The 21508-nt window shown below is 42.3% G+C and overlaps 1 protein-coding gene and 1 pseudogene across 2 annotated transcripts in view; both read left to right on the top strand.

Annotated features, from left to right (window-relative positions):
* Nucleotides 1-21508, top strand: part of FGF2 (fibroblast growth factor 2) — a gene marked incomplete at both ends in the record, with an annotated part of 55941 nt that overhangs the window by 7239 nt on the left and 27194 nt on the right. The window lies entirely within an intron of this gene.
* Nucleotides 6173-6680, top strand: LOC307061120 (succinate dehydrogenase cytochrome b560 subunit, mitochondrial-like; annotated as a pseudogene). Its single transcript has one exon. The product of its transcript is annotated as a succinate dehydrogenase cytochrome b560 subunit, mitochondrial-like (transcript).

The following is a 21508-nucleotide window of genomic DNA, read 5'->3' as shown; positions in this document are numbered from 1 at the left end:
CATGGTTGGTCCTCTTTTGTTACTTTTTATCTTACTAGAATCAGAAATTTGGAGAGCCTCTCTCTGAGTCAAATTTAATCTTTAATCTTTAAATGTAAGATTGATTAATCTTATCTCCTTATCTTCTTTGAGGCAAAACATTTGTCAAAACAATTATGTGAAAAGAGAAATGTTCTATTTTGAGTGTGTTTCTTAGTTTTAGAAGTAGTTCTTATATACTTATATTTATACATTACTCTAAATGCAGCAGTTTAGTAATGGGAATATAATGCAAGTAAAATTGGGAAGCCAATCTTGCTGACTGGTTTAGTAGAGCACAGTAGTATATGAAGAAGGCATATACAACAAGTGTTAGATTAAAATATAATGAATTACAGCAACACCTTCAGCTGTGACCAGGTGGGGAAAGTGAGACACAGACTGTTTTGGAGGGGGGGTATTAAAGCATGAGGGGTTGATGGGATCTGTCCAGCCTTAGCCAGACACCTAGGGAGATTACCATAATGACTAGGCAAAGTCCCTGTGCCTTCATAGGGGAAGGGTCAGTTGTTTGACCTTCACCTCTGTATTCCTTGGACCTTGTTACTTTCTGAGTGTTTTTTCAATGAATGAATGAAATTCTTGAGGACATGCTCTATGTCAGCTTTATGAACAATATGTTTAATCTTATTACAATCTTCTGAAACAAGTATCATTTTCATTTTACAGATAAGGATAGGGTTTTTGCTGTTGGCTTTTCAAAACATGATCTCTTTGTTTGCGACAAGAAGTAATTAATTGTGCCTTCCATACTTCTTAGTGTTTAGAATACAGTTCATGGCCAGAATTCCAGATGGATGGTGTAGCAGAAATTTGAACAGAATTAGTGATTTAAAAAAAATTATTTAAACTCTTCCCAGAGCCTTTACCATGTCTAGCAAAGTTAGCCTCTGTCATCTTTTCTCCCACCCCTTGCTTTATTGCGTTCTTTTTTGTTTAGAAAGTATTTCTGTCATGATTTATTATGAAACACCTCTTTAATATTTAGGGGTTGTTTTCCAAAGCACTCAAAGATTTTGAAATGGCTTATTTAATTTAAAAAGTAAAATAGAAAGAGTAGGAAGTAATTAAGGATAAATACTGTATAAGAATGGAATGAAACTCAAAGATGGGGTCTGGACGATTAAGATGCAGAATAAGCTAAAGCATGCAGAAAATGCAAAGAGAATAACTAAAAGGATGTTTAAAAATTACAGTTAGGCCCTTTCAAGGAAATTCAAGATAGGCTCACTCTTTAAGGACATGTGGTGTAAGATTAAAAAAGCAACCAAGGGCTTCCCTGGTGGCGCAGTGGTTGAGAGTCTGCCTGCTGATGCAGGGGACACGGGTTCGTGCCCTGGTCCAGGAAGATCCCACATCCCGCGGAGCGGCTGGGCCCGTGAGCCATGGCCGCTGAGCCGGCGTGTCCGGAGCCTCGGAGGCCACAACAGTGAGAGGCCCGCGTCCCGCAAAAAAAAAAAAAAAAAAAAAAAAGCAGATGTACTTGGACCTATTTTATTTTAATCTTCTTCACCAAGTGAGATTTTCAGTCAACCAATAACTGTTTGGATGTCTAGTATGTGAGGAAGTAAAGAACAAGATAAGACAAAAAGATACAAAGAAAGTGCTTAGCCAGACACATCTAGAAATGTGTCTAAAGTGAAAAATGAAACTCCTCTTTCCTTGGAATCACTTGCCTCCTTTTTTTGACTCCTCTGTATTTTAAAATATAAAATATATTAAAAAAATTTCTTGTCAACCTTACCCATCTCTTGGAGTAAATTTCTACTCTTCATTTTCCTCAATCCTCACATCCCTTTCTCAGGCCCTGTGCATTTCGGTTCTGCAGTGTCTTTTACACTCACGCTGGCCTCTGCATTGTTGCCACAGCTGCTCTAGTTCTGTCCCTGACTGTTGCCAATGGCTTCTAGCTTTTCCCATCTGTGTAAGTTTGCTAGGGCTGCCATAACAAAATACCATGGACTGAGTGGCTCAAACAACAGAAATTAATTTTCCCATAGTTCTGAAGCCTAGAAGTCCAAGATTAAAGTGTCTGCAGGTTTGGTCTTTCTGAGGCTTCTTCTTGGCTCACAGACAGCTGCCTTCTTGCTGCCCTTTCACGTGGTCATCTCTCTTTGCACACATACAAACCTCCTTTTCTTGGTTCAGATTTGGTTAGGGCCCACCCTAATCGACTCATTTTAATTTAATCACCTCTTCAGAGGCCCTATCTCCAAATAGTCATTTTCTGAGTTACGGAGGCCTAGGGCTTCAACATATAAGTTTGGGGCAGCGAGGCAGTAGGAGATACAATTCAGCCCATAACACATCTAATCAACTGGATATTGTTCTGCGGCAGAGTAATCTTTCCAGAGAGCAGCTCTGATCTTGTTATTCCTCTCCTCAGAAAAACATGGACTCGAAATAGTCCAGTCCCCTGGTACACACATCACTTACAGATGTGGGCACTGTTAAAAGTCTATGAGAATGATAGAGAATAGGAAAGTTACCAGCAGATGAGTGGTTGCCTTATATATCAAAAAGTGGGATAAAGCTATTTTCCGGAAACTTTATATAGGTAGTAAGCTTGATGTAGTTCCTTGGGGAAAAAAAAAAAAATTCCAAGAGTCTTGAGAATACTGAGAAAAGAAAATAACACAGAAAGTAGTAAATAGGGTAATATATAATGGGAGAGTAGTAACATACATAGGCTTGATATGTTCATTTCAGTGGAATATCAGACCAAACTTCTCATAATAACCTTCTACAAAAGAAATACATTTTCTCTGGGAGAGAGTTTAGAGTTTTTCATGTTTGGGTTTCTAAGGCCAGGCTAAGGACTGTATCACTTTTAATGAACTGGAAGTATGCTCTCCCTCTAAAAGGTAAAAAATTGAAGATAAATTGGTGATATGAATTTATTATCATAATCTAAAAGTATACCTAATAGACAGCTGACTCTGTTTTCTAACTGCCACCCAAAAGTGAAGCTTTAGATTCTTATTCTAATTCAGCATTATAATTTTTGCTAGACCTTCCACCCAACTTTTAACGGCAGTGTAGCTCACATCCCCATACAGCAGGAGAATTCATTTAGTGATTTACACGTATGTTTTGCAGCTCAACTAATTTTTCTTGGAACGCATTGCAGGAAGTTACATTACTCAAAAAGTAGACAGTCTTTGAGTGTTTTAATGAGATTAGGGGGAAAAAAACCAGTTGGGATATCTATTTGGTTATACCTATGTTGAATATTTTCCAGACTTAAATTATTTTTGGCCGTGCTTAATGATGTAGGACTGTAGAGCTTTTGTGTTGTAGAATTCTGGAGACTCTTGGCCTTGCCCATGGTATCACCTCCAGAAGTGATTGGGTGTTCCTTGTAGGCACCTCTGTTTTTCTAGAAGGAGCCTAATGCTCACCATGGCTGACAGTTAAAGCACATGGTTCTTTACAATTCAGCCCATAGGCCAGAGAGCAGCACTTTTTTAAGGTCCCGCTGTGGGAAATAATATTTATGGAGGCCTGACTCAAGGATCTATAGTACATCTTTCCTCTGGGTTGTGGATTTTAACTTGGGTGGTCCATGGACAAGCTTCAGGTTTCCATAATCTCCTGAAAATAGATGCAAAATATTATGTCAGGGTGTTGTTTCTAAGGAGAAGATACATAGCATTTTATCAGGTTCTCAAAAAGTTGTCTATGGTCCAAAATATGTTAAGGATACTACCACTAATAACTAAGGTATATCTTCTAATTAACCTGACCATCAGCGAGGGAGCCAATTTGAATGTGTTGGTGTGAGACTGTGGTTTATGGTAAACGATTTTCAAGAGTAACATCTCTCTGAAACTGGTGTCTGTGTTAATTCTAAGAAATGTGTAAAGCTGCTGTTTATCTCATTACATAGTGTCCCCTCTGAGGACTCCTGAGAGAAATTTCTCTGTGGTAACCATGTCAGGACTAGTTATGCTTCTCCTTAGTGACCAGTTTGTTCTAACCTTATGGAATTCTGGGAGACTTGTTATGGCTACTGGCTTCTAGAAAGCTGAATATGTGGTGTGCTTCTAGCAAGTATAGTAATCTCAGTCCTGGCCTCACCAATTTTTAACTCTTATTTTCTACTTACCTTATTAAAAAGCCATTTTTAAAGTTTTTGTTTGTTTGTTTTTGGTCTTGGTATATTGTCAATATCTTTGTAACATCTTAAATATTAAGTTGTACCCCAATAAAAATAATATATTTTTTGATTTGCCATTTTAACCACAAAATTTCTACTATATTGTCATATATAGCATTGGGTGCTGGGGATTAAAAGTCAGATAATGTAGGCACCTACCACCTGAAACTAACACAATATTTTAAGTCAATTAAAATCAAATTAAAAATATTTTAATTCAATTAAAAAAATGTAGGCCTCTGCCCCTTAAGGTGTATATTGTCCGACAGGACAAGAAAGAGATGTAAGTCAGAAAAAAAAAAAAAAGAGATGTAAGTCAGTAAGGACACTGAAATGTTACGGCTGCTTTGCTTGTGTTGTGTCCTGGGGGAAGAGTGAGATCGTACTAAGGAGGACAGTGATTCTACGGGGAAGTCAGAAAGGGCTTCAAATGGGAGGGACTGCTGGCCTGGGTGTTGGGAGGCAACTAGATGTTTGCCTGACAGCTGACTCTGCTATCTGATTGCCACCAAAAAGTGATGCTTTAGGTCCTTATTCTAAACAGAGTTAACAGTTTTTGCTAGATCCTCTATACCACTTTTAACAGCAGTATAGCTAACATTCCCATACGGCAGCAGAATTCATTTGGTTATTTATATATGTTTTGCAACTCAACTAATTTTTCTTGGAAGGCACATAAGGGCATGAAGGCCAAGGAAGCAGCTCCAGGTTTGGTATGCTTTGGGAACTGCAAACATTTTGGCATGGCTAGAGTGTAGGGTTATAGTAAGAGGTAAGGCCAGCCACGTAGGAAGGGCCAGGATTCTTTTTTTTTTTTTTAAATTGAAGTATAGTTGATTTACAAAGGTGTGTTAGTTTCCGGTGTACAGCAAATGATTCAGTTGTACATACACATATATCTATTTCTTTTTGGATTCTTTTCCCTTATAGGTTATTACAAAATATTGGGTATCATTCCCTGTGCTGTATATCTTTGTTGTTTATCCACTCTTTTTTTTTTTTTTTGCTGTATGCGGGCTTCTCAGTGTTGTGGCCTCTCCCGCCGCGGAGCACAGGCTCTGGACGCGCAGGCCCAGGGACTATGGCCCATGGGCCCAGCTGCTCCGCGGCACGCGGGATTCCCCCGGACCGGGGCACAAACCCGCGTTCCCCGCATCGGCAGGCGGACTCCCAACCACTGCGCCACCAGGGAAGCCCTATCCACTTTTTACATAAGAGTTTGCATCTGTTAGTCCCAAACTCTCAGTCCAACCTTCCCTCTCTCCCCCTCCCCTTTGACAACCACAAGTCTGATCTTTATGTCTGTGAGTCTGTTTTTGTTTCATAGATAAGTTCATTTGTGTCATATTTTAGATTCCACATATGAATGATATCATATGGTATTTGTCTTTCTGACTTTGCTTAGTATGATGATCTCTGGCTCCATTCATGCAGCTGCAAATGGCATTATTTCATTTTTTTATGGCTGAGTAGTATTCCATTTTATATGTATACCACATCTTCTTTATCCATTCATCTGTTGATGGACATTTAGGTTGTTTCCATGTCTTGGCTATTGTAAATAGTGCTGCTATGAACACAGGGGTGCATGTATCTTTTCGAATTATAGTTTTGTCCTGATATATGGAAGGGCCTGGATTGTGATGGGCTTTGTAAGCCATGCTAACAATTTGGTCTTTATCCTCAAGGCAGTGGGGAGTCAGTGAAAGAGTTTAGTCATCAGAATAAGAATATCAGGTTTGGGCTTTTGTAAAATCACTCAGGCAGGTGTGTGGGATGGATTGAAGGGTATAAGGCTGGGAGTAGGGGGGAGAGTTAGGAAATTTATTGTGGTAGTCCAGTTGAGAAACGTAGATCTCTTACATCATTGCCTGGCACATCATAAGTGAGGTACATACATTAGAAGAGAAGGGTCTCCATTTTGTCAAGAGAAAAAAGGAAATTATTGGACTTCTGTCCAGGCCAGAACCCAAGATGGCTGTGCCCTTGTTGAGACATATTGGCCGTCATTGCCTCTGTGCCAACCTTGGTCCTCAGCTCTGTATCGGAAATGCTGTTCCTTTGGAAACCACAGCCAAAGAAGAGATGGAGAGGTTCTGGAATAACAACAGTGGTTCAGAGCACCCTTTGTCTCCCCATATTGCTCTCTGTAGCTAGTCTCTTCCCATGGTGATGTCCATTTGCCACCACGGCACTGGTATTGCCTTGAGTGCAGGGGTATCTCTTTTTGCTTGTCGGCCCTTTTGATCCCTGGGAGCTTTGAGTCTCATTTGGAACTTGTGAAGTCCCTGTATTTGGGGCCAGTACTGATCCACACAGCCAAATTTGCACTCATCTTCCTTCTCATGTGTCACACCTGGAATGGGATCTGACTCCTGATGTGGGATCAAGAAAGGGCCTGACAGTTCCCCAGCTATACCAGTCTGGAGTGCTTGTCTTGGTTCTTACCGTGTTGTCCTCTGTAGGGCTGGCAGCCCTGTGAAGAGCCGAAGTTCCCAGCATCTTCTTCCTCAAATTATTACATTGACCTGTCTTCCTGCTCGTCACTCTTATCTTCAGCCAGGGCAAAGTTCTCCTGATTTGTTTAGACCCTTTTGTGCTTGCAGATCCCCTTGGAGCTCAGCAGTAGAGGACCTTTTAGAACCATAGTAGTGGAAAAGGGTCCAGTTTTCCCCTTATTTATTTCTGAAGGTGGAATGACTGCAATAACTCCCTTTTCCTGACGGTAGCTTGTAGCCTACTCTGGGCCTGGGAGCGCTCAGTCTTTCTTCATATTAGGCCTTGCTTAGTGCTGAGGGTCAGCTTTCGGCTCCTTCTTCCTGAGACAGTGGAAACAATGCCAGCTCTGTGGCCTCTGCCCTGGGGACTGGGAGTGGGGCTTTGGGTCCCACTGCCTGTGGGGTGCTGGCTTAGAGGATAGTTCTGTTCATTGGTCAGAGCCCAGGGTCTTTAGCACCAACACAGTGTGACTGAAAGAAGAGAGGGGTGGTGGAGGGGAATTACCTGTCCCGGCTAGAGGCAGTAAAGAGAGTGAGTTGGCTCTTGGAGCAGGTGCTTTGGGGAGAAGATATACAGCTTTTGATGCAAGAGGAAGATCCAGAAAATTATCATTGAACCTATTAACGGTTATTTCTTTTCCTTGCATTTACAGAAAAACCAAGCCTCTTATTGTCATGTTTTCTAAACCAAATTTATGTGACAGCTTTTTCTGAAACTGAATTAAAAAGGTCATTTTGTCTTTGGAAACAAAAAGGAAATTATTGGAATAACACAAAAAAATTACGCCATTTATAAAAATGCACACACACAAAAGAACTATATACTTATGGCGTAAATAGGTAGGCTAAGAGCTGAAAAGGATGTATACCAAACTGCTAACTCGTGCTTATAACTTTGGAGAAGGGGCTAGGATTGAGAGAGAAGAAATGAAGGGGAATCTTTACTTCTTTATCTATGTATATGGAAAATTTTAACAATTACATATCCACATATTATTATTATTATTATTATTTTTTTTTTTTTTTGCGGTACGCGGGCCTCTCACTGTTGTGGCCTCTCCCGCTGCGGAGCACAGGCTCTGGACGTGCAGGCTCAGCGGCCATGGCTCACAGGCCCAGCCACTCCGCGGCATGTGGGATCTTCCTGGACCGGGGCACGAACCCGTGTCCCCTGCATCGGCAGGCGGACTCTCAACCACTGCGCCACCAGGGAAGCCCTCCACATATTATTTATATAAAGATTTCTGAGAAGGATGAATGGGAGTGAGGGAGCAGAGACAGATGGTGGATACTATTCTCTGGGGTGTGTGAATATGAAGGGACCGAGAGAGATGAGATGATAACCAAGAGGCTTCTGTCTTGGGAGGGTGGAGCCATGGGTGGGGTCTTTGGCCATCGGTCACACAGATGGATGCAGCACCCTAGCTGACTGATTGTTGGTGAGCAGTGCCCAGGCCTATGCCTGCCCCCTAGGAGGAACCCACTTCTCACTCCTTCATCCATTCTTTGGCTTATTTCCTCTTAAGCCCCACTCAGATGCATGGCCTTGGTCGTTATCAGCAAAACTGCTTTACTTTGCTTTGGGAAATGGTGCTTAATTAGTACTAATTATTTCTAATTCACTGTACATTCTAAGTCAAAGCATACCAAAAATCTAAATCTAAAAGTATTCTGCATAATTTCGTTTACTTTTTTAAGGTGAATCATAACCGTGTTCTTTTGGAAAGTCCTATACTGGTGCAACAGTGGGCTGGAAGAGACATGAAGGGACTGGATCAGATCACAGAGGGATGGAGTAAGTTTAATGGAAGCAAGGAGACTCTGGGAAGGGAGGAGACCAGCACGGGTGCAGTTTGGACTGACCCTGTGGACGGGGTTTGACATCCGAGCAGCAGTGCTCACTGAAGGTCAGCCTGACTTTGGAATCTCATCACAGAGGCTAGCCCTGCTGGTGAAGATGCTGCCTAGGGCAACAGCTAAACAGCTGCTATCTCCTGACGACCTAGCAATTCAATCTGTAGGAGGACTGAATTAGTCAGGTTCTCCAGAGAAACAGAACCATTAGGAGATGCAGATGAGATAGAGTAGGAGAGGGAGTGGGGAGAGGGAAGGAGGCATTTATTTTAAGAAATTGATTCATGTGATTATGGAAGCTGGAAACCTGTTAGGCTGGAGACCCAGAGGAGAGCCAGTGTTGTAGTTCAAGTTCAGAAGGCCGTCTGCTGGCAGAATTCCTTCTTGCTCAGGGAAGGTCAGTCTTTTGTTCTACTAGGCCTTCAAGTGATTGGATGAGGCCACCCACATTATGGGGGACGGTCCACTTTATTCAAAGTCCACCACTTCAAATATAAACCTCATCTAAAAACACCCCTCACAGAAGCATCCAGAATAATGTTTGACCAAATATCTGGGCACCATGGCCCAGCCAAGTTGACACATGACATTAACCATCGCAGGGCCCTTGTTGGCATAAATCCTAGACTGGCCTAAGTGTTCAACCCTGACTTGGATAGGACCCCCTTATTCACAGCGATATCCCAAGGACGTGGGGCGGAGGGTTCCTGAGAGAGGCACGAGACTGGCCTCCTATTCATGCTGAGATCATTTTGCTTTGGTCCCCACTGAGACCCCAAGGAGGCTCCACCTTCCATGACGGGTGCTTGCCAGGGAACATGGAGGCTAGCTTCTTTCTCCTCCCCGCCTTCTCCCTCCTCTCCTCCCTTTTCCTCTTCTAAATTGAGATATAATTGACATACAGCATTGTACTAGTTTTAGTTATACAACATAATGATTTTTAAAAATTATTTATTTATTTGTTTGTTTATTTTTGGCTGTGTTGGGTCTTCGCTGCTGCACGCGGGCCTCTGTCTAGTTGCGGCGAGCGGGGGCTACTCTTTGTTGTGGTGTGCGGGCTTCTCATTGCAGTTGCTTCTCTCATTGTGAAGCACGGGCTCTAGGCGTGCGGGCTTCAGTAGTTGTGGCACGCGGGCTCAGTAGTTGTGATTCACGGGCTCTAGAGCACAGGCTCAGTAGTTGTGGCACACGAGCTTAGTTGCTCCGCGGCATGTGGGATCTTCCTGGGCCAGGGATCGAACCCATGTCCCCTACATTGGCAGGTGGATTCTCAACCACTGCGCCACCGGGGAAGCCGTTTTTTTTTTCTGAGGAACCTCTGTACTGTTTTTCATTAACTTTTTTCTTCTGGTTCTCTTTTCCTTCCCCCAACATACGTGAGTTAGTTTTGCTTCCTTAGGATTTCTGAAAACAACATAATGATTTGATATATGTATATATTATGAACTGATCACCACAGTAAGTTTAGTTAACATCTATCATCTCACGTAGATACAGATTTTTTTTTCTTATGATGAGAACTTTTAAGATCTACCCTTCTAGCAACTTTTAATTATACAGCACAGTATTGTTAACTATAGTCACCGTACTGTACATTACATCCCCAGGACTTAATTATCTTATAATTTGAAGTTTGTGCATTTAGAACTCCTTTACCCATTTTGTCCACCTTCCCAGCCCCCTGGCTCGGCAGTTGATTAATCAATCTGTTCTCTGTATCTAAGAGTTTTTTTTTTTTAAGATTCCACATATAAATGATATCATACAGCATACATCTTTGTCTGACTTATTTCACTTAGCATAATGCCCTTAAGATCCATCCAAATGGATCAGGATTTCCTTATTTTTTATGGCTGAATAATATTCGTGTGTGTGTGTGTATGTGTGTGTGTATTTCACATTTTCTTTATCCATTCATCCATCAATGATGGACACAAGTGGTTTCCAAGTCTTGGCTATTGTAAACAATGCTGCAGTGAACATGGGTGCAGATTTTCTTTTTGAGTTAGTGATTTTGTTTTCTTTGTATAAATACCCACAAGTGGAATTGTTGGATCATATGGTAGTTTTATTTTTAATTTTCTGAGGAACCTCTGTACTGTTTTTCATTAACTCTTTTCTTCTGGTTCTCTTTTCCTTCCCCCAACATATGTGAGTTAGTTTTGCTTCCTTAGGATTTCTGAAAACAAGAATAATGATCCTATTCCAGAAGAAAGGATATTATTAAAATCAACAAACACAAAAGGATTCCCAACAAGATCAGAGTAATACTTACATGTGGAGATGTCTGAGGCTGTCGCCTGTGGTCACAGATAGCATCACTGCTGTCCCTGGTCTCTATCAGCTACCATCTTCTCCAAAGGCTGCCTTGCTCGTCCCTCATCACAGAAGTGAACTGGGCCTCAGATGCCTGTTTCTGAGGACCAGACAGCAGAGGGCAGCTGAGGCTGCAGTCTGATTGGGTAGAAGAGGTGTTAGTTTTTTTTTAAAGTCATATTCTAGTCTGTGATTGGAAACGTCTGTTGCTTCTGTCTTACATCATCCTCAAACTAGCATTGATTAGAAGCAGGGGTATCAACATAACTAGAGGCACTTCTGTTGTCAGTTGTCTGAGCCTCATGAGAGGTCCAAGATGACACAGAAGTAAGGGAAGGGGGAGATCAGATGCCTTTCTACTTCACTGGCACTACTGGGAGAGAGCAGGGGATGTGAGGGGCTTTGATTAGGTGCTGGGCCAAGAGCAGGGGAGTTTCTCCATGTACTGCCCGTCTCCCTTACCCGCACCCTGGACTGTTGGGTCTCCTTGACTTGGCCTGTTTGTTTATCTTTATGTCCTCAGGGGCAAGGTGCCTCCCCACTGGGAAGCTAAAAGGTCATGCCAGACAACACCACCAGATACACAGAGATTTCAGTGTGCCGATTTTGTAGCAAAATGGCACAAAATGACAAACCCTCTTTGGTGGCTTAGTTGCTGTTTAAAAAAAGAAAAGAGAGAAAGAAAAGACAAATGTATTCCACTAAATGATGAGCTTAGCTTGGCCAGCACAGTGTGAGTGAATATGTTTTAGGTATGGGAACACCGAGGGACCTTAGGTCTGCGATCTTCGGTTTTTCTTTGAAGCAGGAGGCAGTGTTACCTCCGGGAGGGAGGTATGGCTGTGGGCTGGGCCTGTAGAGCCAGCTCTAAGTCTTATGGCTGCCCTAGGGAATGGGAGAGGACAGAGACCGGGATGTGCCCACGGTCGCTGGTGGCTCACTTGAGGCTGGAGACCCACATTCATAATAACACCGGTCTGGATGGTTGTGTCACTTCTGGGGACGTTTCCACTGTGTAGGTTCAACAGCGCAAGTGCAGGAGTGGAGAAGCCAGATGACTGTATTGATCCAGAAGTTGGAGCTTAGATTGCAGAAGTGCGAGAAAGAAAAAGCAGGAGAACTGAGTTATGCCCTGCAGAGCTCAGAGTGATAAGGAGGGGAAGCCCAAGAGGCTACGGACGGGTAGATAAGTGAACCTGACTCCACCATTTAAGTCAAAGCAGCTGAAGAACCAGCCGAAGGAAATGAGGTTATACCATGTTGGAGTTTGAGAGGAAGCCGCTCTCGAATGATGGCATGGCCATGAGAGTGGTGAATGCAGGTTGCTAGACTTGATAAGCCAAGGATCTCGGAGGCTCGATTGTTGGTGGATCTTCTGCATGAACAGTGCCATCTCTCTAGATGATGGCAAGGGATGCGGGGTGCCTAATTCCAAGGTCTTCAGTGAGTGACAGTGACAGTCAGTGGATAGCACTGACAAGGAGGAAGAGAGGGTATGGACCTTGAAGGATGAAAGACTTTAGTGTGGTGGTGGGAAATTTATATTGTAGATGCCGTTGCAGGAAGCCAGAAAACAGCTGCATATGCTAAGAGGGAAGAGGCCTGATTCCAGTGGAAAATGGCTGTTTGGAAGAATTGGCTGGACCCCAGTGTGTTTAGCTCCCAGTGGTGTTGCAATGGCCTGTGATGACCAGCAGCCCTTAGGATTTGAGTGTTGCAAGGGGGAGAGGTCTGGGTGGGGTAAGGAAAACATCTTTTGGTCAAAGTGACTGTTTCCTATTTTTAAAAACATCGGCGTTGGGACAGGTGATCTGCAAAGCACCTTCCTGGTTTAAAAGTTCTTTCCATGAATCTGAAAAAATGAAAATCAGGAGTTTGATCCCTTGTATTGTCTAGCTGGAAGAATATGCCTAGATTCTGAATAATCTTTTCTTCATGTGAAAATCACCGTTCCCATAGAGATAGAAAGTAAAATACTTTAGAAATTCTTGGGGGGGAAAAAGATAATTACAGTAAAAGGTATGAGTTGAACAAAGTGAGCTATATTTTGTGTCTGGTCTTGGGACAGTTTACTTGGGAGGGCGACTCCCTTCCATGCCTGAGATAAGAGGTTTCAATTCAGAGCATCTCAAGAAGAATCACTTTCTGTGCCTAAAGGCTTTCCTATTCCTCTAAAAATAATGTTGAGAGAATGGTGGATGCCTTTATAGATGTCTGATTTTTTTTCTCTTTTTAGTAAACTCATATATCTTTTGGAGGAAGCAGAAAGGATAAATTAAATCAGGGGAGCAGACAGGGCAAGGGAGGTAGAAAGTGAAGAGGGAAAGGAAGAAAGAGAAGAAAAACAAACACACACCCAGGAATATGCAAGAGAAGCTGAAACAGACTTTCATATTCAAAACTCCTGAGTAATTAGTTGTGTGGGCTCTTGGCATTCTCTTCAGAGAGGTATTCCAACTCTGGGAAGGAGAAAGGAGCAAAAGAAAACAAAATGATGACTTTCCATGGCACAGAGAAAGGAAATACATTCAATAATTATGATTTTAGGCTCCTTTTTTGGGATCAAAGTGTGGGTACTAGAGCCAGGTGCTATTTGCTTTGCTATTTGTGTACTTTTATGGCTTTTTTTTTAACTTTATAAACTATAGCAATTAACTCTGTCTTTTTATTATGAGGAATAAGAAGACATAGTATAAGAAGATTTTCTCTGGGGAGATAAATTCCCTTACTTCTTGGTATTTTTCTCCATTCGCCGGTTTTCCCCCTACCCTCTCCATCATCACACAACTCATTGCTTGGAACAAGGCACAATTTCAGCGTTATTTCAACCAGCCATTTCTTCAAGAATGGCAGATGAGAAAACAGTAGGGTGACATGCTTCTCAGGGCAGTTTGGCTCTGCAGCCAGCAAGAGAGGAGGGTTAGGACCGCTGACTTATGACCCTGGGTCCTTAGGTGACCTTGGGCAAAGCAATCCACCAACCTGGGGCTCTGCTTCCTTATCTTGAACTGGAAAGTCTGCACTAGATGATTTCCAAGGGCCAAGCGCTAAGGATTTTTGACTCAAATTCTGCTGGAGGGTTTTGACAATCAGTTTTGGGGAAGGGCTGATAATATCGTCAGAAATAGGCCTGGCCAAAGGAAAAGAGTGTGAGTCCAGAAAAGAGGGCACTTCGTGTCAGGCGTGTCCCTGGAGATGGCCAGTGATGATCTTAAAGCAAAAGACGTATGGGGTCAAGGGTCAACCAGTGACTGTACACATGGCTGTGGGGGACACCTGCTGTTATCAGAGTTAAGTGCAGAGGGAGGATGACAACAGGAGCTGGCTTTCTAAATAGGGGCTAGATTTGATTCACTCCCTAACTAGACTGTGTTCAACAGCTATTCTTGAAATCAAAGAAAAATGCAAAACTGTAATCAAGTCGTTGTTTCTGCCCTGGTCCTACCCCCGGCCCCCTCTCCCCTTTATTCTCACTCCTCTGTTGAGGTCGTTCTTGTCTTTCACATTTGTTCAGGCACCAGGTAGACCTGGGTTTAGGTCTCAGCTGTGCCTTTCTAGTTGTATGATCTTGGGTGAAGTTACTTCATTTCTTTAAATACCAGTTTCCTCATCTGCCAAGCAGGGATGCTAGCTAATAATAGCCACCGTGTTAATAATGTTGTATTAATATGTCAGATAGTAAGCCCTTAATGAATGTTAGCTGTGACTGCTGTTTACTGTTCCTAAAGCTCCCTTTTATAGACTTATATCTCGTCTGTCCTCCAGTGCTTGAGATATCTATTGCTGTGTAACAAGCATCTCAAAATTTAATGGCCTAAAATTACCATTTTATTATTTCTCATGATTCTGTGTATTGACTGTAGTTCAGCTGGATGGTCCTTTTGCTAGCATAGTTTGATATTTGTCTTGCAGCTGCAGTCAGATGGTGGCTGGAACAGGAATACCTAAAATGGCTTTACTTACGTGTCTGGTGCCTTGGCAGGGTAACTGAAACTCCAGTGATTTGTTCCTTTCTCCACGCGGTCTCTCCATGAGACTAGCTTGGGCTTCTTTACATAGTGGCTGGATCGCAAGACCAGAGCTCCAATCTGTAAGCACTGTTCACGTCATGTCTGCTAATGTCCCATTGACTAAATTCAGGCAACATGGCCCAAGACTAGAGTCAATACGGGAGGGGCTACACAAGGTATGACTATCAAGAGGTGTGGTTCATTGGAGCCACCAAAATAAGTCTCTACCACATCCAGTTTCCAAACCCCTACTGTCTGGAAAACAACTTCACTTGGATGTCACTCTGTAAGCTTGAACATAACTAATTCACTTCCAATCAAATAAGCAATTCATTGTTCTCCTTGATGAGCAGGAAGCTGGTGCTGGATCATAAACTGGATATCCTCATTTTGTCAACTTTCTTCCCAAATTATTCCATCATTTTTCCTTATTTCCAAGTTGAAAACCTAAATATAACTTTTTCCCCCTTCTTGTTTTTGTTTTTTACCAAAATCCAGACTTCATGAAACCCTGGCATTTATTCCTTTGTTCTCTGACCTCACTGCCACTTTCAAAGTCCATATCCTTATTATCGTACACGTGTATGGCTGCAATTACCTTTTAGTTAGGTTTTCTTTAAACACCGCTTTCAGTCTGATGCCTTTCTTTTCAAGAACCTGCAATATATTTGTTGTTCTTACTGCATTAAATCTAACCTGTTGCATTAAACCTGCATTTTTTCCCAGGGCCCTTATTTATTGGACCCTACTCCATTAATACAACTCTTTTTTCCGCTACTGTATGTCATCTACCCTTCAGAATCGGTGAGTGAGGAGGGAAGGTACTTAAAATGGAAGAGTTTCAGTCCATCTACATTATAAATATCTTTGAACACAGAGGGGAATGGAGGAGGTAATGTGGAGGCAGAGCAAAAATCCTGAAGATAAAATGTAACATGGAAGGGAGTTTATCGTTGCTATTTGTGTTTTTGAGAATTAGGTGGGAGGAAAAGGGGGAAATCAGATATTTCAGGGGGTTGGAAATTAGATCCATTTTAATGGAATTCCTTAAGTTGAAAAAAATCTTGAACTGTCTCGTTCCTTTCACTACTCCTGGCTCAGATTTTACATCCACGTAGTCTGGTTTTATTGTTATCAGTGGTGCCGGGTGTATGTTCTAATGTGGTGCTTGGCGCACACTGGGTGCCTCATAAATGTTTGTTGGATGGAGAACATAAGCAAAACTTAAAGTTAGACTTTTTATTAACTAAACTGGACAACATCAACAAAGTCTAAAAAGATGTATGTTCTCTTATATTGAATGGAGAGAGATGCAGAAGGCAGTTCCATGAATTATCTTCATCATTAAAAATAGACATTTGTTCAGCACTCAGTACATGTGCTCTAGACGCTGACCGAGGCGGGGATGAGTGAGGCTTACTTAGCTAGTTACACGACACAATGAGAGCACCTGTTTCTTCTGTAGATGGAGAGTCTAAAACATGTTAGGGGGCTTCCCTGGTGGCGCAGGGGACGCGGGTTCGTGCCCCGGTCCGGGAAGATCACGTGCCGCTGAGCGGCTGGGCCCGTGAGCCATGGCCGCTGAGCCTGCGCGTCCGGAGCCTGTGCTCCGCAATGGGAGAGGCCACAGCAGTGAGAGGCCTGCGTACCGCAAAAAAACAAAAAACAAAAAAGAAAAAAAAACATGTTAGGAACATGGGAAGAGAAACCTATTACATTTTTTATTTTGGATCAGATAAAAATTTAAAAATTGGACTTTGAAAGAATAACTTCCTGTTCATATGAGGGAACATTATAAAGTGATAAACATAGAGAGGCATTAACCTGAGGAAGTTGAACAAGCATATTCAGTTAATCCCTGACGTTAATTTGATACTGTTCATTTCCATTCCAGAGGCGTCGTATTTTTGTGAAACCAGCGATAGTATTTAACCTCAGTAATTGAGATATCGTGTACGGAAATGGCAAACATACTGGAAGAATCTCTCCCACTCTGCCAACTTTCAGCCACAGTTGCAAATACCCTATTTCAAAGAACTTAACTCCAGAGTAGTCCACTTAACTTTATTAACTTGGACTTCAAGGCAGCTGCGTTCTTTGGGGTGGAGCCATGCTCTTCTTTTACTGTGACCCTGTTATTCCTTTAAAGTTATTCCGTTAACTTCTCAGCACAGCCGAAGAAGGGGCCCTGTTTCTTCCTGGAGACTTTCAGGCAGAGGGGCCGTTTCCAACTTCCTACTAAGTCCACCCAGCTATGTCATGCAGGGGATGCAGGGGAGAGCTTTCCTTGGGAGGGCCTCCTCAGAACTTTTGGAGATGGGCCTTGAGCTCTTGGCTGCAATCAGGGTTTTCCAAAGTGGAGGCCGCAGTAAAGCTCGTCATTGACTGAGAGACGTGCCGCCCAGGCTATTTTCATGAGGGTCAAATAAAACTCTCTTGTCTTAAGCCTGCTTTGAAAGGTGTTTTCCTAATGATTTTACCAGTCAAACAGAATGACTGTGTGGAGAGTGCAGTTAAATGGCTGGAACACTCTGGGCAGCTCCCCTTCTCCACCCTTTGCCCGCCCTCGCCTTTCCCCCGAAGCTCCTCCTTTCCCAGGCACACACTTGCTGCTCTGTTTTCTGTTCTGGAGCTGCCTGAATTGTGTGATTTTTGAGGATGAATGTGAACTCCTCAATCCAGAAAGAAGTGCCAGGAACACAAATAGCTAATTGGCATTCACCCCTAGGGCAGGCGCATGACCAGCCAAGCTGGTTGCATTATCTCCATGGGGCACTTAGCTTTGAGAGAGACCTCAGCTCTCTCAAATCATCCAAGAAGCATTTCCAAAAGGTAGAAAGAATCGCCAAGAAAAGGCTGTAATCGGGAGGTGCTCTGTCTCTTGGGTATGTTGGATTGGCTGCAGAAATACTTGTTTGAGGCAGTTTATATTTTTGCTATTACTCTCTACCTGAGCTTCTTGTGATTTCAGGGCACTCTGGCCAGCTTAATAGCCTTTGAAACAGGGATTTCAGATTGGTGATCCACAAGCCAAATTCCAGTCTCAACTCTGTGTGTGTGTGTGTGTGTGTGTGTATGTGCGCACGCACGTGCAAGCACCTGGCTGGTACTGAGTAGTGGCTGCCCCATCGGTTGGGAGGGGTATATGTTCTACGGTTTATCATGGTCCCTACTATTCCCTGCTTCTAGCCTTATCACCAAGGTGCTTCTCTCTTGTCTGTTACTCACATGGTCCCTGTAGGCCTTTGAGTTTGCTACCCTGCTTTTAGTACAAGTATTTTCAGTGTTCCTTGAACGCTGAACTCTTCACTCTGAGACAAACCAAAGGAGTTGATAAGGATTTTTCAAGAATTGATTTGTATTATAGAACTAAAATTTAGAAACATCAACTGTTATTTTTCAGTGAAAATATTTTTCAGCCTATAGCAGCGGCTGCCCCTGACTGAAGGTCTGTCTGACTTTGAACAATTTGGTCCATACTAGGCTGTTGACTTCCTCAGGGGCCTGTCTGCCGCTGGTCTCCTCAGACAACAGAGCAGCAATTCTGTAACCTGGTGCTTCCACCTCCAGCTTCGGAAGGCCTCTGCTGGAAGACGTCTTCTCATAAGTAGCACAGATGTCGGCCCCAGGAGCCGGTGCACATCCTGTTTATTCAGTAACATTAGAGGAAATATGAAGAAATGGGTGCGGAGGGTGGGAGGGAGGGAGATGCATGAGGGAAGGGATGTGGGAACAGATGTATATGTATGACTGATTCACTTTGTTATAAAGCAGAAACTAATAAAAAAAAAAAAAGGGGGAAGTGACCACATGTTCTGGGGTCACCAGAGCAGTTCTTAGCATTCTTTTACTGATTAAAAATGTAATGCTCTATAACATTCAGCTATCTGAGGCATACAGAATCTTTCTGTCTTGTCTTTATATAACCTTTCCATAACGTCCTTCCACCACCTAACGTTTTAATATGGCCACAAAGAGGTGGCAAAAGTGGTGTTTGAACTTCATCCTTCTTCCCTCGGCCTGCTGTTCCCTCACCGTCTAGTGGGAGTATTCAGAGGCTATGAATAGAGAATGGAAGAAATTGAGAACCCATGGTGGCAGAATAGCACATAGACCATGTATTGAGCCTCTGAATAATTGAGAATCTGATAAGTAGAATAAGCCATCAAAAAACAAAAGAATTTTCAAACAGTGATTCATCTTAGAATCATTTCATATTTTCCCCATGACTATTAGAGTAAAATCCTAAAAATGGAGTGTTAACTGAAACTTTGCATCAGATCTTTGTACTGTGTTATATTGTGTTTTATTCCATGAGCCCAGATAGGACTGCACTCATAGTGAGTGAACAAGTTGTAGAATGGAAAAACCTGCATACACTGGAGGCAAATTATTTGGTCTATGGGCTGTTCCACCTGTGGGTTCTCAATTACATCCATTTCTATTCTGCTATGGAAATGGAACTTACAGTAAAAATTATATCTAGAGGAGTCTATCTTCTTTACATTACTTGGCTTTTTTCTCTCTCAAATAATTCCTTGTATCTTAAAGCATATATTTCAAATATTGATTATTAAACTAGATGAGATTTTGAACTAGTTGGTTGATATTTTTTAAATTAGTTTAAAAAAATTTGAGGTAATTTTAGATTCACATACAGTTATAAGAAGTAATAGAGATTTGATGTCCCCTTTGCCCAGTTTTCCCCAATTGTAACATCTTTCAGTACCTTTTATAGTATCACACCAGGATATTGATGTCGACACAGCCAAGACACAGAACACTTCCATCATCACAAGGATTCCTCAGGTTGCCCTTTTATAGCCACACTCATTCCCCCAATCCCACCTCTGGCAACTGCCAATCTATTCTCCATTTCTGTAGTTTTGTGGCCCCCTTATTTTTAGAACCATTTCTCCAACAGTTGGTCTCTGGGAAGAAAATGGCCTTTAACACTTATGTAGGGCTGAGGACTTTTTGTAGGTGGAAGCTGGTACTTGTTTATACCTGTGTGCCCTCAGAGTTGACTTGGGGTTCTATGCCAGGAGACAGCGTCTGGTCCTGAAATCCAGCTCACTAAGATGTCGCTACTGCAGCTATTGCCAGAAAATGCCCCTGCCAAAGGTTGATGGAATTTTCCCTCCTGAATTACACACCGCTTCAAAGCAGGCCAAGAAATGACCTGGGTGGGAGGCATTTCTGTACTCTCCCTGACACTACAATAGTCAGATATTGTCTGGGGCCCCTGGTAGCTGTGGAAAGGGTGAGAGAAGGTATTTTATTTTCTCCACCTATCAACCTGTTGTAATTGTTTACTGATGGGTGTTGAGACTTTGAACTCTTTCCTTTTCTCTCCATCTTTGAAGTTATCTTTGCTGCTGTGCAGCTCTGCGTTAACCCTATATTGCCCTTTGAGCTTCTGGAATGCCAAAAGGTGCCAGATAGTCTTTCCCTCTTTCTAGCTATCAGTGTGACTTCATTATTTGATGCCACTTACAAAGTAAAAGCCATTGCCATTGTGTTATTAGAAGAATCAGGAATCATCTAATGTCTACAGCTGTTCGGGCCTGTGTTACACTTGCTCTTATCTGTAGCTCAGCTACCTCAAACGCTTCCACTTTAGGACATGAAGTATGAGATCCAGTAGAGGAGATATTGGAGAAAATTGATTTCTGCAGGTTTTTATGGATTGGAATTGCTTGTAACAGCCCTGTCTTTGGCATAAATCAACTGTACATTTAAAAAAATTTTTATTGCATAAATTAAATGATATGGCTTAGACGTAACTGGCAAGAAATTTGGTATTTCATATATTTCACATATTTTATTCACATATTATATTACACTTACTTTTTAAAAAAATTTTATTTATTTGCATTGCGTTTGCGTTGGGTCTTTGTTGCTGCGTGCAGGCTTTCTCTAGTTGTGGTGAGCTGGGGCTACTCTTTGCTCTTGCTGTGGAGCACGGGCTCTAGGCGTGTGGGCTTCAGTAGTTGTGGCTTGTGGGCTCTAGAGCGCAGGCTCCATAGTTGTGGCTTAGTTGCTTAGTTGCTCCATGGCATGTGAGGTCTTCCCAGAACAGGGCTCGAACCCACGTCCCCTGCATTGGCAGGTGGATTCTTAACCACTGCGCCACCAGGGAAGCCCCTATTACAGTTACTTTTATTTAAACTGTTTTAAATATTTTGTCACCGTTGGTAGTCTTAAGTCCCACGATGAAAACAAATTTCTACTTTGTGGATATAAGGCTTGATACAGAGAAAGATTTAATGGACTCATAAAGCCATGTCCTGATTGAGTAGTAATGAAAGAATTCATGGATTTCTAAGGTCCTCCCTTCCTTTCTTCCTTCCTATTTTTCTTTCTTTCATATTATGTCTAACTTTAACTTTCTTTGCAAACCGAGGAGTTGCTAAGAATTTGAAAGAACTGTGTGTGTGTCTAATGTTCTTATCTATAAACTTTAACCAGCCAGTTGAGTTGTGAGAAGAATGGAATGTGTGGTTTTTGGTTTCTGGGATGATATGCAAAAGGAAATGATTAAAAAAAGAAAGTTTAAGGAGAGAGTCAGTGTGAAGCTCGTTAGTCAAATTAGTCAAACAAAAAAAGGAAAGAAGGAATAAATAAATAAA

The sequence above is a fragment of the Hyperoodon ampullatus genome (assembly GCF_949752795.1).
Source record: "Hyperoodon ampullatus genome assembly, chromosome: 1".
Lineage (NCBI taxonomy): Eukaryota > Metazoa > Chordata > Mammalia > Artiodactyla > Ziphiidae > Hyperoodon > Hyperoodon ampullatus.
The sequence above is the reverse complement of the archived record's forward strand: the minus strand, read 5'-3'. Positions and strand labels throughout refer to the sequence as shown.